Below are 21058 nucleotides of genomic sequence, written 5' to 3'. Positions count from 1 at the left end.
TAAACTTAAAAGAATAAAGAATTTAGGTTCAAAAAGAGGTCAATATGAACAGTAAAACAAATCCAGACTTTTTATCAATATTTATTGCTAATAGTTCATGAAAAACAAAATAGATACAATTTGAGAAAAATGAGATGAATCATTTTCAATAGACGCCACTGAGACTGACTGCTGACATGAAGGAATGATAAGTCTATTGAAAACGGTGGTAAAGTCAAGAAAAATGATGGGTCCTTTTAAGCATGGCTGGGGTGAAACGTTAGGCAGGCTGCCTTGAGAGATTACCTTGATGTTGTTGGGGATTTCGTCCCATGGAAAAGATTACTTTCTAATTCATGAGAATGTTTAGATACCAGTCGCTGTCAACAGCGTAATTCTGAAGAATATATCTTGCACATGTCTGGGTACAGGGTGCAGAGGTTGTGCTTGTGCTAAAGTAGAATGAATCTCAGGTCGTAGAAAAGGTACCTTAGCAGCTGAGGCACATAGATAGCTCATCCGATGCATAGCTTCTGTCATTCTTTTTCCTGTCACAGTTTTTACAGGGCCTGAATTCCTTCATCTAGTGACGGTCAAAAGGCTGAGGCCAAACAGGGTTCTGTGGTGTGGACTAAGGCTTACAAATGATCTCAGTGAGCAGGTTTTGCAGCAATGCCAAAGCTCTGAAAGGGATCAGGGCCCCTCCCGATTTGATCATATTTGATGCAAGGCAGCCAAGCAACCAAAGGTGATGCGCTGCCTTGGGTCAAAGGGAGAGGAAAAATTCATCATCTCTAGTAAGATATAACACATTTTTTCTCTCCCCTAGCATGGGCGTACCTTTGGCTGCCATGCACCAACACACATACAACCTTGCGCCCTAGTGCAAGGGTGTGTGTGTTCTTTAAAGTATAAGCGCAAAGATTTATTAACATTTTGCGTCATGGTTGTAGCACTTTTCTGGCGTCGCCACGATGCAAAATGTTAGACCAGATTTACAAACCCACGCTAGTCATGTTAGTGTGTCTTTACATGGGATTTTTCCCGAAAACGCAATTTTGCGTTGGAATGGTGTTCAATGGGTGGGGTATGAGCATTCCATGCATCCACTCATGGATTGTGATGCAATCCCTGATTTAATAATGTAAGTAAACCTGGGATTGCACCTAAATGCTATGCCTCCCTGTACCAATCATAGCGAGGAGAAATAGCTTTATGTTTCCTTGTTACTTCCTCTTTCTATGGGTGCTGCAATCTAAAGCACTCATAGAAAGAGGAAATGCTTCTAAGGTTTGTTTTTGTGCAGGAAGGTATCCTGGTATCCTTAGTATACCCCAAATGTATCAGCATTGACGCTAGGAGACAGCAGTAATGCAACATATCATAGTAAATATGGGGCATCTCTTCTCTCACCCATTCATGCAATGCAGTGCAGCAACTTTCCTTGCTGCACTGCATTGCAAGAAACATTAGCATATGAGGGGGACTGGGGGACGCTTATAGGTTCAGCATACATGCCCCTTGAATATATGTATTACAACAAAGGTATGCAGTTCCTAGGATAGGTTGAAGGGAAAGAAGGGAAACGTAGAGGCCTAGTCGGTATAGAATAATGACTAGAAGGGGATGAGGGTGTACCTCACTGTTAGGTTGGGTGTGTATTTGGTTTACCCTGGGTACTAATTAGGAAACCAACCACTGTGTAGATAGGTATTTTATTTTTCTGGTCCTGAAAAATTGCCAATTTATCTTGTGACAACCTAAGCAAGAAACATGTTGACCTCTAGACTGTAGCCACTGCTGAACATTACATCAGTAGTCTGCCATTCTCGTTTCTAATTGGGACAAGTGGACTCTGATTAAAATTAATTCTGAGAACCACTGGGTACCATTTTATAATCCCCCTCACTTTGCACCTAGACCCTTGACATTCATCTTTACCACAAGGCCCTATACTCGCACTGCACCCTACAGCTTTGGGAATAACAGATCTCTGACAAAGAGGCACTCATAGGGTGCCCGTCAGGCATTGCAGCACCGGCCTGACGAGGAGCATGCCCTATGATGAAGCATGACACCCAGTGTGTGAGGAACCCAGGTCCTAAAGTGGGAGACACCCACTCCCCTTTTGGACAATAATCTGTACCGACCAGTCCTCTACTTTTCTCTTCAACCTTTCCTAGGAACTGTATACCTTTGTTGTAATACACAAAGAAACATTAGCAAACATGCCACATGATTTGTTCTGGAAGGGGACCCTTTTAGTACACAAATGATCCTTTAAGACTTGTCCCGCTTTGTATGTGTGGAGTATAATGCATCACACATTGATAGCTGGAAAAAAGAAGAAGAAATTAAAACAATTGTCCCTGTTATGTCTGCCTTGTAGAGGCGTAAGGTTTTTGGCACAAATTGCATCAAAATCTATTGATGGTTGGAAGGGAATGCCCATGTGCCCCCAATGCTAAGTAGGGCATAGTGCAACTTTGCATTACTTTGGGACGCTTTCCAATGCTCCCACCCAGACGTTTTTTGCCAGGTTTGCATCACTTTTGAGACACAAACCCGTCGTAAAGAGTTAGTAAACCTGTGCTCAAATATTTACTGGGGCCCAATAGGTCAAATGTCTTATCGGATCAGGTAGAAACATTATCCATATCCAGTTGCACAAAGCTAAACTCCTTCAGCAGAGATTTTCAGGACTTTTGATCTCACAAATGTGGCTGAGCGGTGTAGATGGGTCCCCGATAAGGAAATATTCAGGCTGGGAGTTATTTTCACAAATTCCCATACCAGCAATCAGTGTCTGTACATGTATGTCAATGTCTCTTTACGTGTGTATATAGCACTTAAGAGGCTTTTAGAAGAGGCTTTCTTCAAAGAGCTACTAATGGCAATACTGTGCTACAAATACTGCTGTTAAATTAACATAACATTTCATTTCCCTCTGTCCACTTCGATTTTAGGCTTCTTGGCATTTGGGATCCTACACAACCAGAAGACAGCATGCCGGTGGAAAGCAGAGTACCATACTGAATCAGGTGGTACCAAGCACAGGTGTGAGAAAGTGCCCTCTTTCTGCATGGTTGCCCCCACTTTTTGCTAAATTGCTGCTGTGCTTTGACTGAGTGTGCCCTGGGCTCCTGCTAATCAGGTACCCAGGGGCCTAAGTTCTTTCCCTAAAACTGTATTGAAGCCTGAACCCAATTAGCATCTCTGGCCACAGGTCAGCTTCTGGTAAATGGTACCACAGGTACCCAGGGCACTGTGACCAGAGAAGGCCTCTAAGGGCTGCAGCACTTATTGTGCCACCCTTTGAGGTCCTGTACCTTCACACACACACTGCCTTTGCAGGCTGCGTGTTTTGGTGCAGAACAAAGTGAAGAGTCGACATGGCACACATCTCAGTGTGCCATGCCTACAAGCCACTGCCCTGGCATAGATCAGTCACCCCTCTAGCTGAGTGCACTATACCAGTGGTGAGGGTACAGGTGCATGAGCCCTATACCCCTACAGTGTCTAAGTCCATTCTTAGACATTGTAAGTGCAGTGCTGCCATTAAGAGTATATGGTGCTGGGAGTTTGTCATTACGAACTCCACAGCACCATAATGGCTACACTGAAAACTGAGAAGTTTGGTATCAAACTTCTCAGCACATTAAACCCACACTGATGCCAGTGTGGGATTTAATGAAAAATGCACACAGAGGGCATCTTAGAGAAGCCCCCTGAAAACTGACCTACCACTAGTGTCCAGGCTGAGTGGCTGCTTTCAGCTGCCCCCACCAGACATGTTTCTGGATCCCTGGGTCGAGAGCCTGCTGCTCTCTGGGGCCTGAAACAATGCAAATCCTGGGACGAGGTGCCAAGCCTCCTCCCCAGGATGGGCAGGTTTCACAAAGGGGAAGCTTCAAAGGCTTGCCGCCTTTGTGAGCTTCCCCAGGACACTTGCTGCTTTCAGCAACTGGTCCCCACTGGTTCTGACCCCCACTCTGGGCAGGAGAACCAGCGGGAAAAACAAGTGAGGAAGAGAGGTGTGCCCACCTCTGCCAACTCCAGCCCTCAGGTGGGGGAGGCGAGATGAAGCACAACTCTCAGTCCCCGCCATCTTGCAGATGGGGGGGACTCAGCCAACCAGGGACAGGCTCATGCCCCCCTCTCACTGGAGGGTGGCATAATAGGGGCCGTACCCATCCCAGGGAAGGGACCCATTGGTCCCTACCCTTTTCCTACCTGTAATGCCCCTAAATCTAGTATTTAGGGGCACCCCTGAACCTTGCTTCCTCAGACAAGAAGAAACCACAAGAAGAAGAAGAAGAAGGACCGAACAGCCGTGCAGAAGCAAACAAGTGGAAGAAGCCCACTGACTTGGCCCCAGCCCTACCGGCCTGTCTCCACCTCGAACCTGCTCCTGCGAAATCCCGGTGTGTCCTGCAGCCAGCAACCTCGACAACCCCGGAGGAGCTGATTACCTTCAACTGCAAAGACTTTGTCTCCCGTGAACACCGGATTTGTTCATCTGCAACCTCTGGCCCAGGCCGGAAACCGCACCACTCTGCAACGGCCGTCCACGGCCTGAGCTCGAGTGGGCAAACACCACTAGGAGTTCCCCCCAGCGATCCTGACCAGAGATACGGCGACCCCTGACCTGCCTCAAGCCTCCAGCCAACCCTTGCAGCCTAAATCCGGAAGGTCCCCACAGCCGCACCAGGAGCTGGTAAGAAGATCCGTCCCCAAAAGGCACCCCTGCACCCAACGCCCCACGGCCTTGGGTGGCAAAACCGATGGTGCCTAACCAACCCCCAACTTACCTCTTGAAGTGGGGTGCGCACCCAGAAGACCTTCGTCATATAAATGAAGCCAGGTCAGGATCTCCTTTGGACACATGCTCACCAGCACTTCTCAAAGGATTAGTAGATCTGGTGAGCCCTGGGCTTGCAGAAATTTTTAACTCGATGTTCGATTCTGGCATCTTTCCAACTAATTGGAAGGAAACGTCCATCCTTCCTTTATTAAAAAAGCCTTCTTTAGATACCACCAACCCCATTAACTATCGACCTATCGCCAGACTACCTATGCCAGCTAAGATAGTGGATAAAATTATGAACATTCAACTGTCTCAATTTATTAATGAGAATAGTTTGCTGGATCATTCCCAGTTCGGTTTTCGTAAGGAACACAGTACGGAAACAGCGTCCCATTGATCCGGGAATTCGGATTTAGTCTGACGGCATACGCCGATGACACTCAGATTGTGGTAGCTGCATATAAACATCAAATCTCCCCTTTTCAGCAGTTTCAAAACTGCATGAGTACTATTAACAAATGGATGAGTACACATTGCCTCAAACTTAATTCCGATAAAACAGAAGTCTTGATTTTTGGCAACATGCAGCCAACCTGGAGCAATCTGTGGTGGCCAGCGGAGATGGGTATACCTCCCAAACCAGCGGCGAAAGTAAAGAATCTGGGTGTACTGATCAACAATAGATTAACACTCTGTCAACAGACTAATGCCGTGGTCTCTGCATCATATTTTCTTATAAAGAAAATAAGGAAGATATTTCCATACATCCCGGTGGATACTAGGAAAACAGTAGTCACATCTCTTATTCAATCTAAACTAGACTACTGTAATGGGCTATACCTGAATGCCCAGAAGCAGTGCCTAAAGAAGCTTCAGATGATTCAAAATTCTGCGGCACGTCTACTGCTCAATATTCCCAGGCATATAACGGTATCTAATGAAATCCGCAATTTGCACTGGCTCCCTGTACTTCAGCGCATCAAATTCAAGGCACTGTGTCTTGTCTATAAAGCCTTGAATCATACAGGCCCCTCTTTTCTTCAGAATCTTTTCGTATGGTACCAACCGACCAGACATCTTCGGTCGATGGGGGCAAGACTGCTGTTGGTGCCTAGAATTCGTACTGCACATTGGGGTGGCCGTAGCTTCCATTACGGCACATCCAAACTCTGGAATTCTCTTCCATTGGAACTTAGGAATGCCAGCTCCTTAACTGGTTTTAGGAAAAAATTAAAAACTTGGCTGTTTCAGTATTAGGCGCAGAGCATGTTGATTGGAGTCCCCAGCGCCAAGACACCCGTGGGTATTCGTGCGCTTTTATAAATCTCATTTAACATTAACATTAACGTACCCAATCCTGCAGTGCTTTTGAAAACCGGAGACTCCCCATTGAAAGCTACTGGGCTTCCGACGCCAAAACAGCACTCTGCACCCGGCCGCTCCAGTGCCGCAGAGTGTCCAACTTTTGTGCTGGCCTAAACCCCCATTTGCCCTGAGCTTTAGTCCAGGAGCTTTGCTCCCACAACCCAGTGGCCTGCTCGTCAGCAGCCACCAACCGGGGGCCCCCTTATATTGCCTCACCAGTCACAAATTAGCTGGACTCTTTAATAGCAGAAGATAAATAATAATATAAACTTCATTTATTTCTCGTTTATGTAAAAACATAAGGAGGTGCCCCTGGCTGGTGCCAGGAAACAGGTGAAACATGCTGCTGTTTCAGTCTGTCAATAAGCGACACGCCCTTCAAGGCCTTGCAGTCCCCAATCTCCTCGAAGCACGGTGTATGTTTGCCCTGCAGTCCAAACAAGGGATTTTGATGTTTTTCCTCCACTTGTCTTTAGTAGAAAATGTATTAATTAGAAGGACGTGTTTCTTCAGTAGGCTTTCCTGGCGTTTCAGTTCTGGACCCTAGATGTCATTGTGGGACTGTGAGTTGTATTGCCAAAAGTTTAAGAATGCATCATTTTTAAAAACTGCAAGATGTTCCAGCATTGAAGACATTCACTGTTAGGGCTTTCATTTTACTTTTTCCATTTTCTCTAGTGTGTATTTATGTTGGCTCCTTTAGGACTACGTGGTTGCCAAGCCTTCACGTTGCTTATTTGTGTTGCTTTCTTATTTTCAGTTTCCTTATGTGTGAGATTTTAATGCCTTCTATGCAGGGTCATTGACATTATGTGTCAATGGAAAATCAAACTATGCAAGGTGGTTGACTAAATTATGTGGCAATAAAAGACAAATTAAGCATCATCTTGAGTGCTTGTTCTGTGGTAGGGTTATGAAACCATTTATTCAGTTTAATATAGGTTAAGCAATATTTTATTGTAATTACAATTACATAGCGATTCGTATACCTGATGAGGAGCTGAAGCACATTAGTGGATGGATAGCATACTACACAATGTAGGCGTAGCTGATTGAAACAGTGGTCAATTGCAGTATGCCTTACATGGGAAGTGCTTTTGTGTTCTGTACTTGTGACCAGAGAGGTGCTGTGTGAAGTCCAGTGTCAAAGGTGAAGTGATGTCACTTCCTTTGATGTCACAGGGTCAGCTGTGAAATGATGGCGCTTCCGCTACCCCTGACATTTTTGTGAATCGACATCCATGGCCATGCCTCATCGGACATGACAAGCACCCAGTTACTGGCATCCCCTACAATACATGATCGGCTTCAGCTACATGTTTCAATGTATCACCTGTTCTGAAGTAAATAGGGTTCCCCATACTATATACTTACAAAACTGTTCCCAAATTTGTGCGATCACTGCTACTAAGTACGGAGTATTATGCCCCTCTTGTTTTGGTGTCAAATGCACCATGCTTAGGTCATTTGGGGGAAATGGTACGCTATGTGGATGGCCTTTTTTTGTTTCTATTTGCAGATTTATCGGGACACAGAGCGGCATGTTGAATTTGGGATGCTAAGTAGTAACGCTTAAAGTCAGGAAGGGATAAAACCTCTTCTCGAATATGAGTTTCAGTGCATTAACCTTAATTCTAGGGTGTGAACCTCCCCACAGCAGCGCAGTTCATATGGAGCCAATTATACAAAACATGAAGCTGGGCAGCAGTACCAGCAGTACCCTGGAATACATATAAGGATCTAGGCAGTAAGATCATCTAAGGGCCATCCGACCCATAAGGGATAGTGGGAGTTGCCACTCGAAGAGAGTGCTCCATACACTCTAGCACCCTTTCAAACTTTAGGTTGATGTATTTTTTAAATGTGTCAGACACATGTACTCCCAAACACCTGAAGTACTTGAGCTGCCAAGTCATCCCTAAATTCAGCAGGTCATCTTGAGTTTTGTGAGCCAAGATTCCCGTTGAGGATAATTTGTTTTTGCCCAATTTGTTGCCAGCACTGAGCGATGTCTAAAAACACTTGTCTGTGTCATTTCAGGTGAAGCAAAGTGGGTTTGTTGCCTTTGTTTACTTTCAATTTCCCAGGAAAAAGTAACATGTATCCTGTGGCTTCCTTCCACCCTCAAATAACCTCCGCACCGCACGTATAATCTGGGTATATCTGCTCTGTTAGGACTTCATACTGGGCTGCACCACTTTGTCGGGCCCACTGAAGAATGGAATCCCTGTCACAACAGTTTAAAAGAGGGCTATTATGGTCCTCAGAGGGGCTTCAGGCCTCAAAGGTGGCACCAGCATCTTGTTTCCCTCCCCAATGAGAAGTAGCTTGACAAGCTCTTGTGCTTCAGCACACTAAGGAGTCAGTCTTCCAAAAAAGAGCTCTAGCGACGGTTCCAACACCGGCGCAGGAAATCCCGAGAATTATTGGGCCTTGATTTTTCTTCCCCCTTTTCGGCTCGATCCTCTTGTGGCCTCATCATCTCTTCCACTCCATCAGATGCAGTTCACTAACATTTGTCTGAAGAGTTAGAACTGTCTTCCATGGCTTTTGTTCTCTCCGATAGCTTTCTGAGATCTGTTCTCAAAAACGTCATTTCCACAGCCACTGTGTCAATTTTAGTTTCCAATGCTTGGCATGAATCAGTGATTCATTTGCCGTTCATGGCTGAAGAACCCCTAGCGATCCTCCATGGGCACTGGCAGCAACACCATCTGTCACTATGGATACTGCACTATTTTATGTACTTGCATGCTTTATCCTTTACCATGGCAGAGCCCTCCGCGGGAGCCACCCTCCAGAAACTATGGGGATATTTACAAGCCCCTTGCGCCGCAGGTGTGTCATGTTTAACATGGCAAAAAGTGACATACCGGTGGCGCAAGGGGCTTGTAAATAAGCCCCTATGTATGGGGGCACTTTCTCATCGGTGTCTATCTGTGGGAATGAATAAGAAATAATGCCACTGGGCCGGACAGTGCCCGTGCATGTGTATGTAGAGGTAAATTGCCTCCCCGTCTCCCCATCCCCAATGTCCTCACAGGGTTGGCACCCTCCTGCCACAGCAACAACAGTTTTTTGTCCCGCTCTTCTAGATTCCACTCTTCTTTTTCAGGGGTCCCCAAAGCATTCCACAACAGTTATTCAGACGAGGGGCAGCCTAGCCATGAAGTCAACACAAGACCAAACCACCCTGCTGCGCAGATACCTTCGTTAGTTGCGCAGCCCAGGGCCCCTCGACAGGCAGTCACATGAATTTCGTTGGCTTCATTGTCCATTCTCCTGCCCCAGGTACTCATCCAGACTCAAAGGAAAGATTTCAGCCATCCTCATTCCTGGATGGCGGTGGTTGGACACGACTTTAGCATGATATTTGTCTGGGCTAACCAAAAGTGTCTCGAATTACACTATTTTACCATTTTGCTGGCCATGCCCCTAAGGTGGGCTGTATTTAAAGTGATGGTCATTGTTCGTTGAGCCATTTACAAAGGTTTCCATGATTTTATTGTATTTCAGTTCAGATGGCGTACATCTTTTCGATCATTAAGATCTAATCGCCAGTCTCTTGTTATGCCCAGCTATAGAACTGTCCCTTTTGGGGTCTGCTTTTATCATTGCTTGTTCTAAAACATGGATTTCTCCTGCTCTGGAGCTGCAAGTGGAATCCTTCCTGAATCATTTCAGGAAACTCTTTAAAAATCACTTGATAGGGGTCCGGACTTTTTCCTTAGTGTCTGGTTATTTATCACCATGACATTACAGTGTATATGCCTGTTACAAATGGCATTTACATAACATAATATAGCCCCCCCCCCCACTCTGAGCTGCTGTCCCTTTTAAATTGGCATACTAAAATACTTGCAATCATATGCTCTTTGGCTTCTCCATGTGGTTTCAGATTTGCCCTTCCTTCTTTAACTCATTTGCAGTAATCCCATTCCATGCCCCTGCCATCAGTCATACATGTAGTAAGAGTTCAGTGTCTTCTCTGGTCTAGAATCCAGTGATCACACCACTTCCCTCTCTCATCGGTAGCCCTTCTTGTGGGTCATGTGGCAGGCAGTTGTTACATGGTAGTATCCTGTGTGAGAACAGTTACTTGCCACTTGTGTCCCACAGCCATCAGTACTATTGTGCCCCAATTGGTTAACCAAGTTACTACCTTTGGACACGTAACTGTCCAGGGACAGTGAATTACAGCAGTTAATGCTTACTGTAAGAGTGAAAACGTTTATAATCCGAGATACATCACACACTAAATAATAAATCAATGAACAACACTATCTAGGTACTTATAGGAAGCTGGCTCAGTATATACTATAACAAAGTAAGGTATAGTGTGCACAGAGTTCAGTAGAACCCCAAGGGTAGGCAGAGGTAAAAGTAGATAATACCTTACTCTCTATATGTGGTAGTGTGGGCGAGCAGTAAGGCTTGATCAGAGAGTAGTGTAGAGCATTTATTGTACAGACTCAGGCAAGAAATGATGTCAACACACTCAAAGACTGAACTCAGACCAATTTGTTTGTATGAAAATATTGAGTTATTTTATTTCTAGAACCAAGCCAGGCCTGGTGAAGGTAAGTGAACTAATACTTTGCAATATTTATGCAGTAAATTACAGTTGAATGCAGGTTCAAATGCAGTTGGTTGATTTACAGTTAAATCTATAATCAGAATTACTTTTCAGTTACTTCTTGCATTACTTTTTAAGTTACTTTTGCTAATCAGTGTGATATGCCTAGATATCCCACTGAGACATTTCCTAGACAAAAGGTAAGTAATTCACTTTTTACACATATGCAGCTTTTCAAGGTTTCATACAAAGCAATTCGACACTTAGAAGAACTTTCAAAGAAAACCAGTCAATGCAATCCTATGGGAGGATATGGAGTTATCGGTATACAGGTATTTACAGGTAAGTACTTGTTTGTGGTAGTTGTGTTTCTGGGGTTAGAACCAGTGTTCCCCCAGGGTCAAGGACGCACTCTCAAAGCCCCCTCAGCGGCACAAGGGCGGCAGGGTGCAGAGTGCTGAGGCCCAATGTTATGCAACGGGGGATAGGGGGCGTCCAGTTGGTGACTGATCACGAGCAGGCCACAAGGTTGTGGGAGCAAAGCTCCTAGGGTTTAGCTCAGGGCAAAGGGGGATCCGAGTTAGCATACAAGGTGCACCCACAGCGGCACAGGGGAGGCTGTGTGAAGAGTGCTGATTTGGTGTCGGGTACCCTGTTGTTTTCAATGGGAGCTGCCGGTTTGGGATTTTGGCTGCAGGCTCGGTCCAGGAAGACTTCTGGGAGGAACCAACAGCTGGGCAGGTACGTTGGAGGGCTTCTGGACATAGGTGCACCTTGGGTTCTCTGCTGCAGAGCGCAGGGCGGCTGGATGCAGGGGTGTCTTTTGAGGTAGGATATCACCTTACCAGGCCACTCACGGTTGGGGGATCTCTGTGCAGAGACTGCAGGCGATGTCAGGGAGTCCTGGAGGGGTCAACTGACAGTGGACACGGACTCTGGAGCACTGGGACACCTCGCTAGGACCAGTGGGCCACTCAGATCCGGGCCGTAGGTGTCGGTGCAGTGGTGGTTCCAGGCGTTGGTTTTCTTTGTCCTCAGCAGGCTCAGAGTCTGTCTTGGGAGTTTCTTTTGAACAGAGCTGCTGTTCACAAGAGATCCGATCTTTGTTGAAAGCAGTCAGTCCTCCCAGGGGTTTTGGAGGTCGCTGGCTGCAGGACAAGGCGACTTTTGGTGCAGGATTTCTGGAAACTGCAGATGGGCCGGTAGCGCTGGGGCCAAATCAGTTCTTCTCTGCAGTCTTCTCTGCTGGGCGTGTTCTTTCGTCCTTCTTCTTCTTAGGTTGCGGGAATCTGCCTTATTGGCTCAGGGCTGCCCCCTAAATACTATATTTAAAGGTCGTTTAGTGACCTCGAGGTCAGTAGCCAATTGGTGGGCTCACCCCACGTGGGGAAGTGGGCACAGTCCCTAATCCCGATTGGAGAGTGCATGTCATCTGCAAGATGATGGACACTGAAGAGTGGGCTTCACCTCGCCTCCCCCACCTGAGGGGTGGGGTTAGCAGAGGTGGGCACACATTCTGGTCTGTTCTACTTTTTCCTGCCTGTCTTCCTGCTGAAAAGGAGTGGAGACAGGAAGTGGGTCTGATCCTGATAGCAGGAGAGGCTGGGGGTCATGTTACAAAGGCAGCAAGGCCTTTGAAGCTCCCTTGCCACAGATGGCTCTTCCTGACTTGAGGGAGGTGTGAACACCTCTACCCAGGAAAGGCTTTGTTTCTGGGCTCAGGGAGGGAAGGCTCCCACCCCAGGGGTCCAGAAACATGTCTTGTGGTGGCAGGTTGATGATTAACAGTCAGGGAACCCACCAGAAGCCGGTAGTTTTTCATGGGGCATCTCTAAGATGCCATCTGAGTGCATTGTATAATAAATCTCACACTGGCATCAGTGTGGGTTTATTATGCTAAGAAGTTTGCTACCAAACTTCCCAGAATTCAGTAAAGCCATTATGGTGCTGTGGAGTTCGTAATGACAAACTCCCAGACCATCTACTCTTTATGGCTTTACTGCATTTACAGTGTCTAAGAGTGGATGTAGACACTGTAGGGGTACAGTGCTCATGCAACTGTACCCTCAACAGTCTTATAGTGCACCCAGCTAGAGGGGTGTCTTATCAATACCATAAGGCAGTGGGTTGCAGTCATGGCACACAGGAATGTGTGCCATGTCGACTCTTCACTTTTCTCTGCACCAAAACATGCAGCCTGTAATGGTAGCAAGTATGTTAAGGTACAGGATCTCTAAAGTTGGCACGATATGTGCTGCAGCCCTTACAGGCCTTCCATGGTCACAGTGCCCTTTGTACCCAAGGGCATGTAGCCAGAGAGGTGCCAATTGGAGTACAAAGGTACAGTTTTGGGAAATAACACAGGCCCTGGGAACCTGATTGGCAGGAATCCTGGGCAAATCAAGTCAAAGTGCATCAGAAATCTGTCAAAACGTGTGTGTGTGGGGGGGGGGGGGGGTTACTGCAACAGAAACCCAGCTTCCTACAGTAGTGCTATATCTTCATAGAAGATTGGGACTGTTCTGTAAAATATGAAAATAGCAATAGGATACATATTGTAATCCACAAGGTGCTCACACATTTTTGATTTTCTGTCACTGTCCCAAATGCCATTGTAATGATATGGATATACATTTGTATCGCTTGACAAGACTTTGAAAAACAAAGTCTTAGGCAATAGGGCAGAGGCGCAGGCAAAAAATGATGCAATGTAGTAACTGTGCTATGATATGTCTCTTCCTCTGTAGAGTCTAGCTCGGGGTTCAACACAGGGCACCTTATTGGGCTGAAGCATAGTTTATGAGGTTCCAGTCACAAATAGTAAAAGGTCCTTGTACCCAAAAACCCAACACACAAACAACAAGGGTCCCACCCAACCAAGGTCAATAGTCGCATTTCATGCTGGCAAAAAAATTGTTGCACAGTTCAGTGGTGATCAAAGTCCTGGTAACTGGTGTCCGGGTGGGATATTGTTCAAATTAAGAATGCAAGAAATCTCTGAAAGTTCAGAAAGGTGGGAGGACGGCAGATACAGATGTGTTTTAACATCGAATATGACATCCTCCAGGGGTACCAAACTTTTCTTTCAAACTCGCGGCCGCGTTTGATGTTTATTCGCGGCCGCGTCTTAGCTTTTGAAATCGCGGCCGCGCTGGATTGTGAATGTGCGGCCGTGTCTTTGCGTTTGGATTCGCGGCTGCTTCTGAAGTATACTCGCGACTGCGTATATCTAGTAACACTGCGGTTGCCTTTGAAGTATCTTTTGCTACTGCTGTTCTGGAACTCCTTATTCGCGACCTCTACTGCAATCTGTTTATCGCACGGTCGCATTTTCTTACTTTTTAGCCCCTGATCTTTTTTTTTTGTTGGTTTGTTTCAATACTAATTTTTGGGGGCTTATCCTAAGCATTAAGGACTTTTGTTTGGACTTGCTAATCATATTTGTTCTCTTTTTCTGGTCATAAGAAAATACCTGAACATTGGATAAGAACATACCATGTGAAAGTGGATTATTTCTGAATCACTAGAACTACTGGCCACTTACGACTGACTGTAAAAGAACAAAGAAGCCACTGCCTGTTTTGCCTTTTTATATGCAGTCGGTCTCTTATTTCTTGTGGAGATTTTTAGCTGGTAAGTGGGGTTTTTCATCTCTGCAGAACAAGCAAGTTAGTAAGCTCTGTTGTGGTATAGCTGGGAAAGAAACTTATGAGAGTTGTTTTCTTTTCTTTCTCTTAGGCTACTATCTATGATTTTCTCCTCTGACCTGAAATTCTTGAGCCTGCTGGGGGAATTAAGAGGTGGTTGTGTGTCTTGGATCTATTCCCCACATCTCCTTCAGTTAGCCTTCTTGTATGAGACTTACTAAATTCCATATTAGGGGCTGTCTTCGGGAGTGTGGGGAGCTTCTCTTCGTTCCTGTGGATTGGGCCTAACTCCAGGTTAGTGACTTCTGCAACACATGCATGGTGGGGATCTGTAAATTTCACTCTAGGTGAAATCTACATGATATGGAGAGGAAGTATCATACAACCCGAGAGGGATGTTTGACAAAAATACGATTTTGGAAAAAAAGTATAACATTTTGAATTCAATTTTATGGGTTTCATACCTGCATCTGTATACTATCCAAATTGTGTAAAGAGAAGAACCACCAAAAAGAAGATAATAAAGGAATATGCTACTTACCAGTATGCATCTGTTCTTGGCATGTAGAGCTGCAGAGTTGTACACTTAGCATAGATCGCCATCTGGTGTTGGGCCCGGATGTTTGCAGTTTGTTTTTCTTCTTGGACAGTCTTTGGAAGTCACGAGTTTGGTGACTCCTCCTTCGGTCCGTACTGCGCATGGGCTTCGGCTCCATCCTCAGATTGTTTTTCGCCAACAGGGAAATGATGGAGCGTAGTAATAACAGTGAGAAACCCATGTGTTGTATCTAAATAAGATGTACTGGAACGGATACAGGTAGCCGGGGAGGCGGGTGGGCGTGTACAACTCTGCAGCTCTACATGCCAAGAACAGATGCATACTGGTAAGTAGCATATTCCGTTCGAGGCATATGAGCTGCAGATTGTACACTTAGCATAGATTATATAGCAGTACCCAACCCTAGCGGCGACCACCGGTATCCGTTGCAGCTGTTTGAAAAAGTGTCTTTAGTACAGCCTGGCCCACCCTAGCTTGCTGCTTGGAATGCACATCTACACAGTAGTGTTTTGTGAAGGTGTGCGGTGTAGACCATGTGGCTGCCTTGCAGATGTCATCTAAGGGTATATTCCCTAGAAAAGCCATAGAAGCCCCTAACTTTCTTGTAGAGTGGGCTTTAGGGGGAACAGATAATGTTCTCTTTGCCTTTTGATAGCAAATTTGTATGCATTTTACAATCCACCTAGCTATCCCTGATTTTGAAATGGGGTTGCCTTTATGTGGTGGAGAGAAGGAAACGAACAATTGTTTAGTCTTCCTGAAGGGTTGCGTTCTTTGTATGTAGTATAGTAACGCCCTTTTTACATCAAGCGTGTGTAAGGCCCTTTCTGCAACAGATTGGGGTTGCGAAAAGAAGACAGGTAATTCCACTGATTGATTGAGGTGGAAGGGGGAAATGACTTTGGGCAGAAACTTCGGATTTGTGCGAAGTATGACCTTGCTGTGATGCATTTGTATGTAGGGTTCCTGTATGGTGAACGCCTGTATTTCACCAACCCTTCTAAGGGAAGTGATAGCTACAAGGAAAGCTGTTTTCCAGGTGAGAAACTGTAGCTCACATTTGTGCATTGGTTCAAAGGGCGGACCCATTAGACGTGTAAGAACCAAATTTAGATTCCATACAGGGGAAGGTGGTGCCCTGGGAGGAATTACTCGTTTAAGGCCTTCCATGAAGGCTTTAATAGCGGGCACTCTGAAGAGTGATAAATGCTGCCTGTTTTGTAGATAGGCAGCGATCGCTGCTAGGTGTAGGCGTATGGATGAATATGCCAGGTTACACCTGTGAAGATGGAGCAGATAGCATATTATGTGCTGTATGGATGCATCTAGAGGGTTGATTGTATTGTTACGGCAGTAAATTACGAATCTTTTCCACTTTGCGGCATAGCATGCTCTAGTGGTAGGACGTCTGGCTTCCATGATGATGTTAATGCAATTAGGGGGAAGGTTAAGGTATCCGAATTCTAGGATTTCAGGAGCCAGATCGCCAGGTTGAGCTGAGCTGGGTCCGGGTGCCTGATTTCTCCATGGTTCTGGGTTAGGAGGCATGGGGATAGATGCAATTTTTGATGTGGTACCACTGACAGTTGTAGTAGCGTGGTGTACCACGGCTGCCTGGCCCACGTCGGAGCTACCAGAATGAGTGTGAGGGAGTGCTGTTGTAGCTTCCTGACCACTAATGGAATTAGTGGGAGAGGTGGAAAGGCGTATGCAAATCTGCCTGACCAGTTCATCCATATCGCATTGCCCTTGGACAATGGGTGTGGGTATCTGGCGGCGAAGCTTGGGCATTTTTTGTTTTCGTGGGTGGCGAAGAGGTCTATCTGAGGATGCCCCCACTGTTGGAAGAATGGGTGAAGAACTTGTGGATGCAGTTCCCATTCGTGTAGTTGTTGTGTTTGTCTGCTGAGCAGATCTGCCATGGTGTTTTGTACGCCTGGAACGTGCTGTGCCAGGAGAAAGATGTTTTGGGGAATTGCCCATCTCCATATGCTCTGGGCTAAGCGGGAGAGCTGGGGAGAGTGTGTCCCCCCCTGTTTTTGTATATAATACATCGCAGTCATATTGTCTGTGCGAATGAGGACTGCTTTGCCCGAAATCTGTTTTTGGAAAGATTTTAGGGCTAGAAAGATCGCCAAGAGCTCCAGGTGGTTGATGTGGAGCGATTTTTGCTGTGGCGTCCATAGACCTTGCATGGTGAGGTGTAGGAGGTGCGCTCCCCAGCCGGAGAGCGATGCGTCCGCTGTTAGAATCACCTGAGGAACCGGGTCCAGGAACGGCCGCCCTTTGGAAAGGTTTGTGGTGTTCCACCACTGCAGAGAGTGATGTGTGCGGCCGTCCACCAACACCAGATCCGTCAGCTGACCCTGGGCCTGGTTCCACTGTTGTGCTAGGCACTCTTGAAGTGGACGCATGTGGAGTCTTGCATGGGGCACTATGAAGATGCAAGACGCCATCATTCCTATGAGCTTCATAAACACTCTTGCTGGAAGAGAGTGTTGAGGAAGGAATGTTTTGCGTAAGGCTTGAATGCTTGTGATTCTGGCTGAGTTTGGATAGGCAATACCCTTGGAGGTGTCTATAGTGGCCCCGAGATATTGCTTTGTGTGAGATGGTATGAGGTGGGACTTTTGGTAGTTCACCGTGAAGCCTAGCTGGTGGAGCAGTTGGATGGTGCTGTTTGTATGCTGCACACATTGGTCGTAGGACGCGGCTTTTATCAGCCAGTCGTCCAGGTAAGGGAAGACGTGAATGTGTTGACGTCTGAGGTGTGCTGCTACTACTGCTAGGCATTTGGTAAACACCCGCGGTGCGGTGGTGACCCCGAAGGGGAGAACCGTGAATTGGTAATGTTGCCCGTCCACCACGAACCTGAGGTATTTCCTGTGAGAGGGGTGTATTGGAATGTGAAAGTATGCGTCTTTCAGATCCAAGGTTGTGAGAAAGTCTCCCTGGCAGAGGAGTGGGAGGACTTGCTGTAGGGTGACCATGTGAAAATGGTCTGAGTGTATGTAGGCATTTAGAGGCCGGAGGTCGAGAATGGGTCTGAGGGTCCCGTCTTTCTTTGGTATTAAGAAATATAGGGAGTAGACCCCTAGATTTTGTTGATTGACGGGGACCTGCTCTATAGCGTGTTTTTGGAGGAGTGAGAGTACCTCTTGTTTGAGCAGTGTGGAATGTTCTTGAGACATTGGACGGTGCCTTGGTGGGATATTGGGTGGGGTAGATGTTAGTTCGAGACAGTACCCTGACCGAATGATTTGGGTTACCCATTTGTCCGATGTTATGGACTCCCATACGTGGATAAAGTTTTGTAGTCTGCCCCCGACCGGAGTGGAATGGTCTGGGGGGAGCGGAGGGGAGTCATTGTGCGGGGGGGGTGGCAGAACGGGTGTTGTTGGTTTTGCCCCTGCCCTTATTGTTGTTACCCCTGTAACCACCTCTGTGATTGCCCTTTGAAAAGGTATTTTGAGGAGGGGACTTGTAGGAGGTAGAGGCGTTATCGGTGGAGGAGCTTCTGCCTGTGCCACGAAAGGACGAGCGTCGAAAGGAACGTTTGGAGGCTTGTGTTTGGAGTGCCCCCATAGACTTTGCTGTGTCTGTGTCTTTCTTCATCTTTTCGAGCGCTTCGTCTACCTTTGGCCCAAAGAGTGTTTCCTGGTCAAAGGGGTGATTGAGTATGGATGCCTGGACTTCAGGCTTGAAACCTGAGATCCTGAGCCAGGCGTGGCGACGAAGCAGGACACTGGTATTTATGGCCCTAGAAGCAGTGTCGGCTGCATCGAGGGCACACTTAATGGAGGTGTTTGTAATTAGTTTACCCTCCTGTATCAGGTCATGAGCCTTGTGCTTATATTTTTCTGGAAGGTGCTGCATAAGAGCCTCTAGTTCGTCATAGTGTGCTCTATCATATCGCGCAAGCAGTGCTTGTGTGTTTGCAATGCGCCACATGTTTGCAGCTTGGGAGGCGGTGCGTTTACCAGACGCGTCCAGAAGTTTAGATTCTTTGTCTGGCGGTGGGGCATCTCCTGAGGATTGGGAGTTAGCCCGCTTTCTAGCTGTGGAGACAACTAGGGAATCTAGGGGAGCAGGGCCCTTGATGTAAGCAGGGTCTGTGGGTGCCGCCTTATACTTCTTCTCTATTCTAGGGTTCAGTACTCTGGCTCTGACAGGGTCTTTGAACACCTCTGTAGCGTGCTTGGTGACACCCTTAAGCATGGGTAAAATGGAAGTGGATTTGTCTTGTATATCAAATGTATCCAGTAGGAAGTCTTCTTCTACTGGTTCACTGTGCATGTCCACCCCATGGTAGTGTGCTGCTCTCTGCACTAAATGGTGAAACCCTAAGGAGTCCTCTGGAGGAGACGGTCTTGATGGGTATAAGTCGTCCTGAGGTACATTGGGTATATCAGGGTTATTGTAATCCTCCCATGGATCTGGGGTCCCTGGTGGAGTGGGATCCATTGGGGCGTCCGCCGGGTAATTGTCCGGATCCCCATCATCCGGATCTGGGGATGGGGTCGGATCGTAGTGAGGTACAGGTGGCGGAGACCTGTGAGGTGGAGGTGGTGGAGGAGGTGGAGGGGGTAGGGGAGGCGGTAGTGGGGAGGGCACTCTGAGGGGAGAAGTAGCAGAATCCTTCCTTTTGGGTGGAGGAGGAGGAGCCGGAGCATCAAGGCGTCTTTTCTTGGTAGTTAAAGTCAAAAGCCCAGTCTTAGGATCTTTGGACAAAGTCTTTTGTAAAGGGTGTGGTGTAAACAGAGCCAATGGTGTCGAGTCGTCTGTCGGCACCGGTGATTTCGGAACCGGGGGTTTCGATGGTCTGTGTGCGCCATGCTTTTTTGAGGTCTCCGGGTGTTTCGGCGTCGAATGATGTTTCGGCGCCGGAGCATCGGTGCCGACGGATTTGTGTTTGTGTTTGGTCGGCACCGAGTGTCCAGGCTTCGGCACCGGTGGTTTCGGAGTCGAGCTGGATTTTGCAGTCTTCGGTGCCGGATGCTGTTTTTCGGCACCGGGTGTCGGCTGGCTCGATCCCGAGCTGCCATGAGACTTTGGGAGCTTCGACACCGGGCCCGAAGGTGGGGTGATCGAAGTTTTGGTTTTGGTTTTGCCCAGGCCGGCAGGCGAGGGAGTAACCTGAGTCTCTTTGGTTTTCGGCGTGGGGGTAGGAGGGGGCATATTACTCACGGCCCGCTGCGCTGGTGTAATGTCCTCCACGTCGGAGTCGTCGGCCTCGGAAGCGCTGACGACGTCTTCCTCCTGTTCGGTGTGTGTTTGCCCCGAAGCTTCGGCGTCGTCTCCGAAGATGTCCGGTGGAGCTGCGGAGGATGAGTGCGCCATGGTGCGTCGAGCTCTTCGATCTCGGATGGTCTTCTTCGATCGAAAAGACTTGCAGGCGGGGCAGTCTCTAGCCTCGTGTTCCGGAGAGAGGCAAAGGTTACACACCTGATGGAGGTCGGTGTGGGGAAATTTAGACCCACATTTTGGGCACTTTTTGAACGGAGTCCTTTCCATCGGCCGGGACCGGAGTCGCGGAGGGCCCGAAGGCCGGTGTCGATGAACGGGATGGAGAAAGTGCCGCTTCGAGAGATGAAGATGATGAAGGAACTCGAAGAATCGAGGATTTTCCGTCGAGGCTGGAACCGTAGAAGTTCGAAGCCGGAGCACGAAGTATCACATCCGAGCCCGATGGCGGAAAAAAACAATCTGAGGATGGAGCCGAAGCCCATGCGCAGTACGGACCGAAGGAGGAGTCACCAAACTCGTGACTTCCAAAGACTGTCCAAGAAGAAAAACAAACTGCAAACATCCGGGCCCAACACCAGATGGCGATCTATGCTAAGTGTACAATCTGCAGCTCATATGCCTCGAACATATAGTTTAAATTAGATATTACGTTTAAGTTACATAATGACCTGTAGGCTCACTGTGTGCAAGAGGGCATCAGTTCCAACACAAAACGAAGGTCACAGAAAATTTGAACATTTCACTCCCCGTCTTCGTTAAGAACTGCACATGCCTCAAACTGTTTCCGATCACAGAGAACATTTCAGGGGTACACTTCTGATAAACATGCTCCCCAGCTCTGTACCACCATGCATGGCTAAGGCAAGGCCACACTCATA

At 47.2% G+C, this 21058-nt stretch overlaps 1 protein-coding gene across 2 annotated transcripts in view; it reads right to left on the bottom strand.

Moving 5' to 3' along the window:
• PPL (periplakin) overlaps positions 1 to 21058 on the bottom strand; it is a 302110-nt gene that overhangs the window by 47810 nt on the left and 233242 nt on the right. The gene's annotated exons all lie outside the window — the stretch shown is intronic.

Source organism: Triturus cristatus, chromosome 10, assembly GCF_964204655.1.
Source record: "Triturus cristatus chromosome 10, aTriCri1.1, whole genome shotgun sequence".
In the NCBI taxonomy this organism is placed as follows: Eukaryota; Metazoa; Chordata; class Amphibia; order Caudata; family Salamandridae; genus Triturus; species Triturus cristatus.
The sequence above is the reverse complement of the archived record's forward strand: the minus strand, read 5'-3'. Positions and strand labels throughout refer to the sequence as shown.